General features: G+C 40.8%; 1 protein-coding gene across 2 annotated transcripts in view; it reads right to left on the reverse strand.

The window, feature by feature from the left end:
* Positions 1-14,681, reverse strand: part of GRAP2 (GRB2 related adaptor protein 2) — a 103,998-nt gene that overhangs the window by 64,694 nt on the left and 24,623 nt on the right. The window contains exon 1 of one of the 2 annotated variants that reach the window (XM_013180965.3): positions 14,411-14,570. The exons of the other annotated variant lie outside the window; for it this stretch is intronic. The gene's annotated coding sequence lies outside the window, so the exon portion shown is untranslated. Of the gene's footprint in view, positions 1-14,410; positions 14,571-14,681 lie in introns of those variants that run through there. 2 annotated transcript variants of the gene reach the window in all.

Genomic DNA, 14,681 nt, shown 5'->3' on the forward strand with positions numbered 1-14,681 from the left:
GTTGTCATCACTTAGTATTAACTGAACAACATATTATTGGTCTCGTATATTACCAGTCATATTATCAGCAGCTGGAGAGCAAATGGCTCTGTATCTAGCTGCTAAGTAACATTCACTTGACAATAATCTGGAATCATTTGAGATGTTACTGTCTCTTAAATGCTTACTACTGCCTTTTAGGTAGAGATGAGGACCTGTATATTTGAACCTTGTAAAGTAAAATATACGGATGCTCTTCATGTGCCTCAATGTGAAGCCAGCTCATTAGCTTAAGTAGATGATGGAAGTGTTCTGAGGCAACTTAGTTGACACACAAATGTCCATACTTGTAATGTAAATATAAAAGTGGTATTGGTATGCAAACTTGTAAATGTAGAAGTGGAATGTAAAATGGTATTTTTGAGTTCCTGTCAGGAAGGAAACATTCCTTAATGTAAAAACTTGCATTTTGAAATATTGTTATAAAACTAGGTTATTGTTCTTCACTTTCTATCCTGAGCTTCCGCAAATCTTTTTTACATATGTTGTTTGTGTTTACCATTACATTAGGAGAGCAAGAACTGTAGGAAAAGGGCCAGGGATGAAGAATGTATTTTTAAAAATAATTACTTGTACTGTGGTAGCACTTAGAGCCTCCTATGAGGTCTTCATTTAGCTACGAGCTGTGACTTAAAAGCAGTCCTTTGAAGAGCTTTATTTTGTTTTGAGAAGACAACAGGTAAATCATACGTGGGGGAAGGGAGCAAGTGATACAACTCTGATTAGCTTAATAAGCAACAAAATTGTCTGCGGCTGCCTGAGCTGCACTTGCCTAAATTGCAGCTTACCAGCAAGTACTTCATTTCAGTTTTAGTAGCAAGAACACTACCAACGAGATTCTTCTTTTTCAGTCAGGTTTTTCCTGCTGACAAAATGGTGGAACACTAGCAGTGCTCTCAGTTAAAGTCATCCTAGCTTTGCAAAAGCAGCACTCCCCACCCCAGACTTATTTGTGCAGTCTAGCAAACGCCATGTGTTTCCTACTTACAAACTCAATTTCAGAGCTGCTCAGCACCTCACCTATATCCCCTAAGAACAGAAAAAAGGTACACTCCAATTTTTAATAAGCAGCAGCAACCTGAAATTGGTGCAAGCTGCTTAGCTCTAGATAAAGCAACGGCAGTTAAACCACAGTTAAAACCCCAAAGAGAGAATGACTGAGAATCAGGAGTGCATCCAAAAAACCTGCAGCATTTAATTGACTCTGGTGATGTACCATAAGTGAGGTATGACTACAATCATATGAAACTTAAGAAATTTTCATCTTGTTTCCTCTCTCTTCCCTTTCTTTGAAAACACAGCTAATTTCGTTGTTCATGTTCTCCATGCTAAAGACTTGGCTACCTGCAGTGCCTTGCAGTAAAAGTCGAGGGCTGCCTCTTGAACTGAACTGAAGACGGTTTTTAACAGAGGCCATTATATTTCCTCGTGATAACTTTTGAAACAGCTGAAGTGACTTACTCCTGCCTTTCTCTGGCACCAGCTGCAGCCAAAAAGTGCTCCAGCATGCATTTTCCCCTGCCTTAACACCAGAAGAGCCATAGCAGAGCACTTGAACATTACTGCCTTTTAAACTGCCCTGCTACTAGAAAAGGGCTGTGGGCACGGGAGTCAGCCCACAGGTACAGGGATGGTATTTTTTGATTGGTTATGGCTAAAGAGGAAATTTCTCTGCTTCTATTTATTTTTTTCAGCCTCTTCAGTGACTGCTCTGTAAAAATAGCCCTGAGTTTGCCAGTAGGCATCTCTGAAGGGATGAATGGCCTTACAGCATGGGCCTTGGATCAGAGAGGTACAGAGCTGCAGTGGAAAGTCATTCTCTCAGCTGCATTTACAGATCTGTTTTTCTTCATGCACTGGTACACCAAATAAGCAATCCTGTGTTTGAGCATTGTATTTCTAGCCATTGCAAGTGGGAGCAACTCTGACCTGCAGCCTTTCCTGCAATACTCAGACGAGCATGAATGAATTACAGTAGCCAGACCATTCGTCTGGTCTTCCAAGCTTTCTCCAGCAGCAAAGTTTGATGCTTAAGTGCCCTCCTGTTCAAGGCAGGCAGCAACATGCCTGAGAGACTGCATGCCAACGTGCATAAATCAAACAAATACATAGGTCAGTAGCTGTACATGGTAAACACAGCGCTTGGAGTTTTGTGGCATTGCTACATGCTCCCCTAGGAGTTCGCTAAAGTGAAACAAAATTATTTTTGTAGGATTGTAAATCCTACAAAACACTGTCCTGAACAACCTGATTTTTTTCATCTCTGTGTTACATCTAGTGCAACCTGACTTCTCCCTGGTTCAAGCCATTCTGCTACTTTCTCCTCTATATATTTGGCCACAGAACCTAGTAGTCTAAATGCACCTGTTGTACGACCACGTTCTTTGACCTGGTCATACTCTTTTATTTTATTTTTATTTTAACAGAAGTCTCTAGGAATTTGTTAAAAGCTTGGCTTTATCAGGACAATCTGTGAGATCTGAGTATATCCCCTGTAGTTTTTTCTTAATTCTTTTTCCTCACTCATCAGACATTAAGGATCATGAAACCTCTTAAGATGGTATCAAGTTCATTGCCCCTTGTCTAAGATGTACCAAAGTTGCTTATAGCTTTAGCAGCAAGAAAAAAGTATGAGATACTCAGGATGTAGCTAGCATACTGTACTGCAGTAGCACAGCAATAACAAGAGTTGCATGAAGCAAGATTATATTGCTTTTAGCTTTCCTATATTCTCTCACAGGCATCCAGCCCATCTCTAAGCTATATCAGAACAATTTTTTGGGTTACGTTTCCTTGATGTCAGAGCTGCATCTTAGCAATTAATTCTTTTTTTTACTTCATTTGGGAAATAAAAAAAGGCAAGTAACAAAACCTTCAGCTACATTACAGGCAGTTTTTGCAAGCAAAGTAGTCAAATGTAATTCTGTTTAGATAAAACAGAATGCATTTCTTCTGAGGTACAGCAATGAAAACAGAAAATAAGTGTTTTTTTAAACATTGACTGCCTGACAGCATAAGCACAATGAGCTGCTCTGCAACTTGCACTATGAGGCATTTAGAGCAATTTCCAGGTGCCTTCTGAGAGACAGCACTGAGAGAGGCTTGTCTAAACAGCCAAGCATCCCATCCTCAGTGCTGGGGCCAAAGATACATTTTCAGATCACAGCCACAGTGTTGTGCTTCTCCATGAAAGATTGTCCTCAGATACTCTTTTGGTAACCCTTGTGACTTTTTTTTTTTTTTAATATTTATTTGTTTAAAAAGGCTGCACCACAGAAAATGAGTGCTGGGAAATACTTCACAGAAGACTGAGCCAAGCCTTCATTTAGTGTTAACAGGCTTACCGGCTCTGTTGAGCACACAGATCTGGTCTGCAGAAAACACGCATTTGGCCTGCTGACTTCCTGTGAACATTTGGGTGGCTGCAGCAGGGAGCGACGTGGGGAGCCCCGAGCTGGTGTCAGGTCGGGGCGAGGGCACAGGGCGTAACGCCACGCCATGCGGGTGGGATGCTCAGCATCCAGGAGAGGCACCACTGCATCTGCAGAAAGCTGCTCCAGGGCTACGGCCCAGCTTTTTTGGCACAGTGTCCTATGCATGGCTCTACCTTTTCGGGGTCTGAGCTGTGGGGTATGAAGAAGCAATCAGAGCAGCAAACAAAACCAAAATGTAAATACCAGTGAGAGTTGCCTCTAATCTCTGTCCCCGTTTCAGTGAATTTTTGCTACACCGAAAACAGGCCATCAGAACAGGCCTGGCTCCTAAAATATGTTTGACACCACGGATCATGCCAAGTCACCACTAGCTAAGGAACTTCTGGTCACAGAGGCTTTAAACTATTCAATGTGGCTAAATCCCATTCTCAACTCCTTTTTTCCCCTAAAATGGGTTGGCATTAGGGTTGTGTGAAGTTTCCCCTGGTTGTTTCAGTAAGCATAACAAAGGCACTTTCCTTTGTCTGATCCAAACCAAGTTTTTTCAATTTAAAACATGTGCGTTCAGTTCAATGTATTTTTCCCCCCTTATTTCAGGGATCCTTTACCAAAAGTAAAATGAGGGAAGTGAAAGACTATGAACCTCACCAAACACAAATGAAGCAGCAACTGGCCAAAAATGTGGGATGGAGTAGTTTTTTAAATGTCATCTGAAGATGCCTGCTCCTTAAGAGAATGCTCAAACAATGAGCTTAGAGAAAAACAGGACAACTGTATCAATATTAACACTGCTCACTTTGGATTAAATGCTTAAGCATTCATGACAAAACAGATATTCTACTTTCCAGATGAGTGCCAAGCCATTAGTCCCCATCTTTGGCTCAATAAATATTTTAATTGTCCCATGCCAATGCAGAAAAGCTACAACAGGAAGTTTGGAAACATGTCAGTGCGCCAACATCATAGTACCTCTCCCTTGTCCCTAGGATTTCCTTACGGGCCTTGTAGTTAAGCAAGGTAGGTAGATTTAGGTTTTCACAAGTGGAAAAGGCATTTTTCAAATCTTGAATGGTTCTGAAACGGATTCCTTCAGATTCCTTCCCCAGCAGCTATGGTGTTAATTCTCAAGTTGCATAGGAAAGACTAAAACTATTGAAGAATTCACCAAACTTTTATCTCTGCACCAACTAGACACCAAGAGAAATCACCAAAGAGCAAAACTATCCAGGAACTAACATCTGTGATGTATGCCATTGGTAAGATTCATTTCATTTCCCATTGTAACAAAGCCAAAAATTAATGTCAGCAGACATTCAGTTTTGAATTTAAATAGTATTATTATTCCTGGTTTTGGACAGGTAAGCAGCAGCAGGTCTGTCACAATACCAGCCCCAGTTTCTAATTGGTTTCAGCTAGTACAGATCTCAGAAAAACAAAACAAAAAACCCTACCTTTCTTATTCTTACTGCATATGTTATGGTCAATGGCTTCTGCTTTATTTGAACATATTGACATTTAAGTTTTGTTAGCATCTGATGTACACGCTGTTGACCCCCACCATCAACCCTGCTGTTAAAGAATCTGGGCTTGCCCCCCCCCCCCGCCTTTGGCTTGAAGAGGTGCAGTCAAACTGATTTTGTACCTATTACCATGGTACCTGAGAACCAGAGCCTCTTTGCAGTGGTTTCCATCCCTGTGCCCATTAGACAGCTTTGCACAATCAGGGTGCTGAATCAGGTAATTCGGGGAGGAAGCTTCTCAGTTTGCATTACCTTGCGTTCCCTCCCTGTTCATCAATAGAGACGATTTGACAATTACTTTTATTGCTGAAGAACTTCTTGAGCTGTATTCCAACACAGAATTCACATTTTTGCTTGTTGATGCCAAGGCAGGCAGCTCTGGATGCCTCAGGAGTTGCCAAGGATCCCTGCCGGAGCCCTGTCAGAGTTTGGTACCTGCACCAAGCACAGGGGCCTAGCGTAGTGCCAGCCATCAGGACTGCGCTGGGAGTACCTCTAGAGGAGGTGACAGCAGTGTCACCGCTGGAGGGAAGGAGGCAACACCGCTGAGGTCCTTGCCCAGGGAGGTGAGGGCCCCGTGTGGGTGAGAGCGCAGAGTGCTTTTTACAAGCACTTTCACACTCCCGGCTTGCAATAAACAAATGAATGTTTCTCACAAGCGGGGCACATGTGAACGTACTTGAAAATACTGTCTGAGGCTTTACATGCAGCTGGGAGCTACGGCGACCACGCCGCATGCAGCCCTCCGCCAGCACTCGGTAAGGCTCTGGCAGCAGCCGCCCTGCTTGCGCTCCTGGCTGCTGCACACCTCAAAGCAGCAAGCTTACCTCGTTCCTCCTCAGCTTGAGAGAAGACCTTTCTTAGGGGAGTGGCAGAAGATACCCTGCTCTGGGCTTAGTGAGAGCTCTTGAAGACCTTCAAAACAACTTCACGTTCTCCCTCAGTTTTCTTCTTGTGTCTGGGAAGGAATACTGCTTAGAGGACCTGAATATCTTTGGATTGTTAGATATTTTTCCTGAAACTACAAAAAAACCACAATTTGTATACACCCCACATTCTGTTACAAAGGGTATGCTCACCTCTCTATTTTTCTCCTTTTACTATGGTTGTTTTTAAATGCTCTGTGTTGCTGGTTGTGCACCTACATCTAACTGAAACCAGATACACTCTAATCTGACAGTCTACTAATCACTGCAGCACTATCCACTGAGTCTCAAGGAGATAATGATATTTCTTCCATTTTTATGTTTTGCGGAGTATACCTTGCCAATATTAAACCCTTACAAAACCATGGAATTTGTAAGATTTATAAGAAACATGGTCATTCTTTTAAGTGCAAAGGATTGCCTCAGATTCCCCCCCCCCCAACATAAACAACTGTTTCATGCAGATTCTACCTGTTACATTTTTCTGTTTGATATCTTTTCTTAGAATTGAATTTTCTAGAAGAGGAATGCCCAACCTTTTCTTAGCAATGAGACGTTAACTTCAAGACTACCTGTTGCATATATAAAGAGTGTAACAGAGCAGCTGCTGCTCCAGTGCTCCATAGATGTATATCTAAGCGTGTCTAGGCTGCTCTCTCAAACCACATAAAATTACAACATTAGCATATTGCCATAAGCTGTTCTATAGGCTGCAAAACTTCTGCTTGGCAAGTTCTTTTCTTTCTAACCGTGAGTTTTGGCTTCTCTAGTGGCCATCTTTCTCTTGGTCTTGAAGCTTTGTTACTGCCTGATTTTTCAATAGGGACATAAGCAGACAGCAAGAAGTAAAAACACATCTTTCCTCTTCAAACCATTTGCAATCTATTCTAGGGTCTCTCTGACATCCCATCTTTGTATAATGTAATACCTTTCAAATTTCTGTTGCATGGTTTCATAACTGAGTTTTACTGTTTGAGTTAACTGAAAACTATTTAACATCTAGTGCTTCATACCCAGCCACTGTCAGAAAATAAAGGTCTATTCCAATTGCCTTCCTTTTTCTGGCATCCATTCCTTGCAGCAATAAAGTTCTGTTTAAATCTTTTCCAACTCTCTTCCATAATTCCAGAAAAAAAGCAGCTCTCAAGAGGCTTTTATCTTTTTTTTTTTTTTCTCCTTGTGGGCTATTTTAAAATTTAATCTGACTCTAGTACTATTGTCACTCAGCAATCACTTAGAGGCTACTTGTCTGATACAGGTCTGCTTCATTCGGTCTCTGATTAGAGCTGCATACGCTGAGCTGCAGCACAAGAAAAGCAATCTAATTGTTTCCGGTGGTTAGGTCAGAGCTTCTTAACTCGCTACAAAATTATGGTCAAAATGCATGAGCAAGAGTGACAGAGTACCTTGCCATTCCCCCCAGCTCTCACCTCAAATTTAAATCACCTGAGTCAAACACATCAAGCCCTAGTACCTCCAGCTTCACGCACTGATTAGAACACAGCTTGTTCTTTCTGCAAAGACTTACAGGAAAACAAAGTGAGTAGTTAAAACCCTCCTTCCCCAAAGCCTGGGACCCTAAAACCAGATGCGTATCTTTATAAAACCAGGCAGAAATAGTCCCTAATTTTTCAAGAGTGCTTTGTGCCCAGCTGCTCACCCTGGCAAGGTGTGCATGCCATGGAGATCTCTGCAAGCGCAGGTCTCAGAGACCAAGGTCAGGCCATGTCCCAGTGCTGGTGTGGTCTGTAGTGCCCTGCACAGTCTGGGCTTTGGATGTCAAGATCAGAGCCCATTCTGGCTCCCTCACAGGAGATTTGCTTGCCTGTGTGTAGGAAGTATGGTGCAAACCCCCCACCCTTCTAGGCACCAAAGTTCACGACGGTAGTGAAAGTCCTGTAGGGAAACTACAGTCAGCCCTTCATACACAGTTCTGTTTTCAGGAGGTTTATAGAGCTTCTTGGAATGACAGAAGTTTGGCTGATATCATACTTGCCCGCTTGTTTCTTGTGTTCTCTGATATCAAAAGAAATGAGCGTTTGGGGGAGGGAGGAGGAAGATGGAGGTAGAGAGAGGAAGGAGATGAGTTAAGTGAAAGTGAACGATAAGAACAACATTTCTTGGTATCACATCTGTGGGAGAGTTTTGGATGAGTAGGCCAGTGATAAAATACTAGCATAAGACCTGGAATCGAGTGAAGAATGAGAGCCACCCAAACCACAAGAAGGGGAAGGGGATCTGCACCTATGACATTTGTCAGAGGGAGCTCTGCTGTACAGGAGCCACACTCAGCAGCTTCACAGCAGGTTCCAATGTGAGAAAGCCAGAGGATACCACCTAGATTATCCATAGTTATCTAATTGGATGACCTTTACCTAATTGGATGACAGGCTTTCTGCCAAAGCTGTAGCATGAGGGTCCTGAGGGAAAATGCTTCCCCACGCTTAAGATGCTTAAAGGTTTTTGATAATCTGTAGATTTGTACAGACATTTCATCTTTCCATTACTGGTAGGATATTATTGCCTCTTCATTGTATAGGAGGTAGAAGAAAGAGGAAGAGAGAAGAATTAAAAATCTCTCTCTCAAATGGGGTATGTGGAAGAACATACACAATCATTGTCAAAGGACACAATGTATCTGCCTTTACATCAGTTCATTAAGCAATTCAAATCTCCCTGCTGTATCAACTGTTTAGTACTACAAGCAATTACTACACTGGACTTTCTATTATCTCTGAGCTCTATTTCTTTGAGCAACATAATTACTGAAGGGAAAATTTTTTTCATTTCCACATTCTCAAATCAAGAGATAAATTTAAACTTTTTTTTTAAATCCCTTGTCATGCTCACTGACTCTGCTTTGTAATCTTTAATGGGATATGGCATATCAGCCTACCAAAGAAATTGCTTATACAGACAATTTTGAATAAAAATATAATCTAGCTTTCTCTAAGAAAGCTCCAGTTAGCAGCGCACGAAGAGCAACACAGTATATGCCTACAATGAGAAGCTAAAGCAAATCAGCAGTCAAAAAGGAAACAGCAGTACAGATCTATCTAAACCACAGTTGCAGGGGCTCACATGGCACCAGCCTGTGACAGTAGTATTAGAGGCATTACAGCTATTAGAAGAAACTGCACTTCTGGATCACCCGAAGGGATCTCTCACATGAGAAACGAGGCTATATCCCGTACAAAGCTGCTTCTCGTACTACCAAAACACCCTTAATTTAAATGTAGCCATAAGTCACGTGCAAATCTGCATGTTGTGCTTCAGCAACACGAGTGCCCCATGCACACAACCAAGTTGTGCTACAGAAGATGCTGTTTGCTGTTGCAGTTATGTACACTGACACAGTACATCCCAGGCTTGGGGCTGCCAGTGGAAGATCCAAGATGCGCCATACAATGGGGTCTTCTGCACATCAACCATGACTGGCAACCTGTATGTGTTTGGATAGCTGCATTGTCAGAAATCTGCCATGGAAAAGTGACCGAGAGGGAAAGTGGAAAGGGAGGGAAGCCACATTAACAGACTTTCACTATGACTTAAATAAAAGAAGGAAAAATATTACCATATGCTATACAGTTCTCGCATTTCTGCAGATGGTACTTACCTTCTGTTATGTAGTTGAGGGAAAATGGATTTTACTCAATTCTTACATGTGTCTTACAAATTTGCACACTTCCCTTGTAAGCCAAGCAGGCATGCTTACTATTTTTAATTCACCATACTTCCTCTGCATATCTACCCATATCTACCTGCTGCACGTTGGGTTTCACACACTACCACACAGAGAGCAGGATGCTGTGGGGCAGCTTCTGGAGATACGCACAACTCTTTATGCAAGCTGTTTCCAACAACTCCTATTTCAGGAGTTTTCCATGCAGGCTGGAAACCTCCCTCTACCTTTCCTTCTCCACATGGCTCTGAATTTGCTAATGATCGTGTTTAAGACCATTTGGTGCCAGCAGCTAACTTTTAGGGCTGCTCAGTGAATATGCTGTATCGATGCGGGATGAGTGGGTGGAATGTTTTCTACTGTTTTACTTTTTTATGAGAAAATAGAACTAATCTGGTGGTATTAACAGTTGTGCTGTCATGGGTATGGCCACAGTGATAAAGAATAAATTGTTCAGTCTTGTCAAGATCTTCATCAGCAACAGCAAGACTGCTCATTAGATTTCATAGCATACGCGCTTCAACTACATTCTGTGCATCTGTGGTACTGTCAACAGTTTAGGATTAGATATACACATACACACACTCCCTCTCTTTGACTTCAAGCTTTGATGGTTGTGGTTCAGTTTATAAACAAACAGGATCTTGAATCTTGACATTTCACCTCATTGCTAATGCATAATCGTCAATACTCTTACTGGGACCTAGCGTGTTGATTAGAGTTGCTCCATTAAGACCCACAATATCATCGTCAGAATTACTTCTTTGCAAGAGGCTGTGTAAAATCAATTTTGCTGGTTGATTTTAGTTCATTATTTTCAAACTAAGATAGGCATTTGTTTTCATGCCAAATGCTTCTGTAAATCACCTGTATTATGATGCATTAAAGCATTTTAATTTGATAGCCAGTGGTAAAAGCAGACAGATAAGCAACAAAACGTTTCCATGTTACTGCACAGTGCCATTAATCAGCACAAAGCTTGTGGTGGTCCTACACTCACAATATTTTAGTCATATTGGAATAGTTAAGCCTATAAGAAAGATTCCATATTAATTCTGGATGTTGCCCTTCCAGTACTCAAGGCTAACTGTGGAGAGATAAAGAAGTGTGCCATTTTACAAGTACTGTCAGTGAGGGCCTTGCAATTATCTTCTCAAAGGACAAAACAAACACGAGAGGTATGAAATCTTCCTCTCATGTCATGTGTCACTGAAATATTTTCCTCACAAAAAGTTTCAAGGCTATTGTCTAAATGGGCAGCAGAAAATATTTTCTACTGGGAATAATATAAAGCATATTTTATCATCTCATGGGCACAACAATTAATATTAACATAATCAGGGAAAAAAAGCAGCTCTTGGTGGCTGACCTTCTCATGGAATTCTGATGACCTACTGTCATGAAGCCAGGTACAAACAGATACCATAGATCCCCCTAAGATTTATCATAAACTTATGTTTCCTAAAGTTCCTGGGCACATTCATTGCTCTTTTTTTGATATAAAACAGAATTGAATTGTCTGTCTTCTATTGCCTGACCAGGACTCGCTCGTTTGTTTCACAAGATCACAGGATGATGACTCACAATGAGATATGAGGCCTGTGCATAGAAACTGCAGATTAATTTCCAATAATTTTGTCACTCGAGCTCACTCCCTAAGGCATTGATCAAAAATCCCAAACCAACATCATGCAAGTCTTTGCTGATTAGACCTCCTTTGGAGATGCATAAGGAAATCCTTTTCCAGCAAATCAGGCACTATATTAGAATACTGTAATGACAGCATTAGCTTAACAGATAATGAAAAATCAGGCAACATGATTCATAAAAGGCTTTTATCGTATGGATACTTAATTGTTAGTCCTATGGAAAGCATCTATCCTCCTGCTGAAATGGGTTAAAGCTTCATTTTTTTGCCAGCTACCACTGTAAGTAAACTTTTTCCATTGTTTTATTGTTTAGCAACTTTTGTCATAAAGCCATTTACAGACTCTATCAAAAAGATTGCCTGAGAGCACCTTAATCCATCATAAATGGTTAAAGAGTTTTCCTTGTATTGACAGTGGCATGCTGATACTGGTTTATAAAGATCGACTTCAATATTTATGAAGTATTAAAAAACAGCAGTCAAAATATAAAACTTGTTTTTCAGAAGTGTTCTACCACTCATATTTTATAGTTGTTTGATTGATTTATTACTGTTCTTACTGAGCTACTGAGAGTGAGACAGGAATCCCTTAGCAATCTCTTCTTCTAGGCTGTATTTACAACTTGGTCATGACACCGACCCTCATTGTCATCCTGGACATAAGCTTTGCATGCTGCTATCCTGTCTCAGATGTAATGAAGCCTTTTTAGGGTCTTTCTCTGTGTAACTCAGTTACTAGAAAAGTCTCCATTCTCTGTAAATAGTCTATTTAGCAGTAGAATAAGACATTCTAATCAACGAGAATTTCATTATCTTTTTCATTATCTTAAATATTTTTTTATCCAGTAATAAAAAAACAACTCATAGTGCTAAGTCATTCTCAACTTCATCAGAATTCACTGAAAATATTCTCTTTTGCTGTAGTGCCTTGTTTCAGATTGAACCGAGCGGGCTGGCATGATAAACTGCTCCTATTGTGTTGGTGTCACCAGCACTTAATTTTGCCACATTGATTTATTTTGAGAAACTGTAACAATTACCTGAACACGTTTCCCATGTTGTTATGGATTGCTATGGCAGGTTTGAAAGTGGTGTGCTCCCCACAGCACTATTTCCTATTTTTTAGTTTACTCTTTCATCAATATTACTACCTGTAGGTAACTTTCTGGAAACAGAGCTCTTCTTTAGACCACGCGTGAATACATTTCAACCCTAACTTTGCTGAATTGTTGCACAACTAACAAGACTTAGGTGATTTCACTTCATTAGGCAAGATGACCTTCAAGTAATTTATCTAGCCAAGCCAAAACATGCAATAACCTAAATTACTAAATGCGTGGAAGTTTATTACAATGCCCTGTTCTAATGTCAGACAATAATAGCCATTCACCTGCTTATTTTCGACAAAATTGCATAAAATTTTCTACTCATAACATTGGCATTGGTACAAATCAGGATTAAAGCAGTAGTGTACAGGGGGATAATTTTTTTTGTTTTCATCTTGTTCGCTGATTCCCCCATGGGGTCAGTGTCTGGGGCTGGCAGTCTGTTTTGCAGTTTCATTCCAGTCACCTGTTTCACACCACATAAACACCTAACTGTTCTCACCATGCTTGAGCAGAGAATCCCAAGGAGGAGGCTTGGGTCACTCACAATGCCACCTGGGTTCACTTAGTTTTAAGAAATGAATGCTTAACAGCTCCTGTGTGCATAGGGGGCAGGGAGTGACATCATTATAATATAATAGCACCATATGGTTTATCAGCAGGTCAAGCTTCATGCTCTGGTGCTGTTCATAATTCCACATCTTAGGTTACCAAGTGGCCTTATTAACAAGGATACAAGACTCCTCCAAATTTCAGATCTTAGAAGGCAGAACCCATTCTGAATGCATAAAACAAACTCATTAAGATTATAGCCATGATTATATTTCTGATTAAAGTAGCTCAACAGTTAATGTTTACAGACAAGCAGCCCCTTTTCCCATTTATGTAGATCAGAATGACTGCCCTATACATTTAAGATCATTTTCCTTAGCTGATCCAGTACCAGAGAACAAGACTGTAACTTTCTTATTGTTGATGTTCTATTAATAGAAAAGAAAGCATAAGTTGCTAAATCTAAGTTATGTGCAATTTGCTATAGTGATTGCAATTTGCTATTCATCACAATTTCCTTTAAATTACTCTGAAGAACTATTTGATAGCAGTCAGTTCACCCCAGCTGTGGCATAGCACAGCTGGAGCAGTCACCCTGAGAACCTCAACCCTTCCTTCTCTATAAAGGCAAAGGAATTTAACAAGATCATTACCTGAGATTCTTAAAGAAAATAACCTGCCATGGGATAAAAGTCCTCAAGTGATTATGTTACAGGTGAAAGATAAGAATAGAAGGGCTTTTTTAGTAGAAGGTCACCAATAACATCCCTTAGGAATCTGTTGGGATATGTCTGTTCAACATATTCAGAAAAGGTCTAGAAAAAGATTACACCCTGTGATGACAAACTTTGCTGAGGTGCCTAAATTAATCGGATTGATAAGATAAAGAATGACCACACAGTCCTGCTGAAAAACTGAAAAAAGTGTTATAATGAGGCAGTACAGTGTAGGTAAAGCAACACCCATGTGGAAAAACAGCAACTTTACACAAGTTATTAGCTTTGAGATGGCAATCACCACTTTGGAACACAGCCTTGTAAAAGACCTGAGAAAGTGTCAGCTTGGTGCTCATCACTGGCCAAAAAGCAAGTGGAATGACATTCCAACTACGAGAAGGAACAGAGACCAAAGCAGATCATTATGCAACAGTATGCATTTATGGTGTGCTAACACTTCAAATACCGCATCATATCCTGGTACACGCATGCCTCCCACCCATCCCCAGAACCATGTAACAGAACAAGTTAGAGAGGCATCAGACCTCCCCCAAAATCACACGCAAAGTGGTAAGAGCGGATATAGAATGACTTGAATACAAGAACAAAGAAAGAGGTGGACTGACAGATAAAATAAAAAAGTTAATTACACAAATTAATAGTTGAACTGTGGAGCTCCTTGACAGAGGATGTTATGAACACCAGAGGTTTACCCAGGTGCAAAAAGTGACTGACCTCATTCATAAAAGAAGAATATATATAGTATCATCATATGTAAAAACATCACCTCCATCTGAGGAAGCCTCTGGCCAGCCTGACTCCTGCTCAGTCGGGTTTGTCAGTTCAGATGTCCTTGTAGCACATTCCCACTTAGTAAAGTACACTGAAATGCATGATCACATTTACGCTAAGCAATTTACGCACCGACTAGCACAATTACAACATACTTCCCCAACCCCATCTGTGATGCATCCCTTTTCTAAGACATCTTTATTTGCTGCCTTGCAGGTGCTGCTTCCTGCCTTTCAGAGACAAACCAAACTACTTCACAGAGGGCT

Source organism: Anser cygnoides, chromosome 1 (genome assembly GCF_040182565.1).
Source record: "Anser cygnoides isolate HZ-2024a breed goose chromosome 1, Taihu_goose_T2T_genome, whole genome shotgun sequence".
Classification (NCBI taxonomy): Eukaryota; Metazoa; Chordata; class Aves; order Anseriformes; family Anatidae; genus Anser; species Anser cygnoides.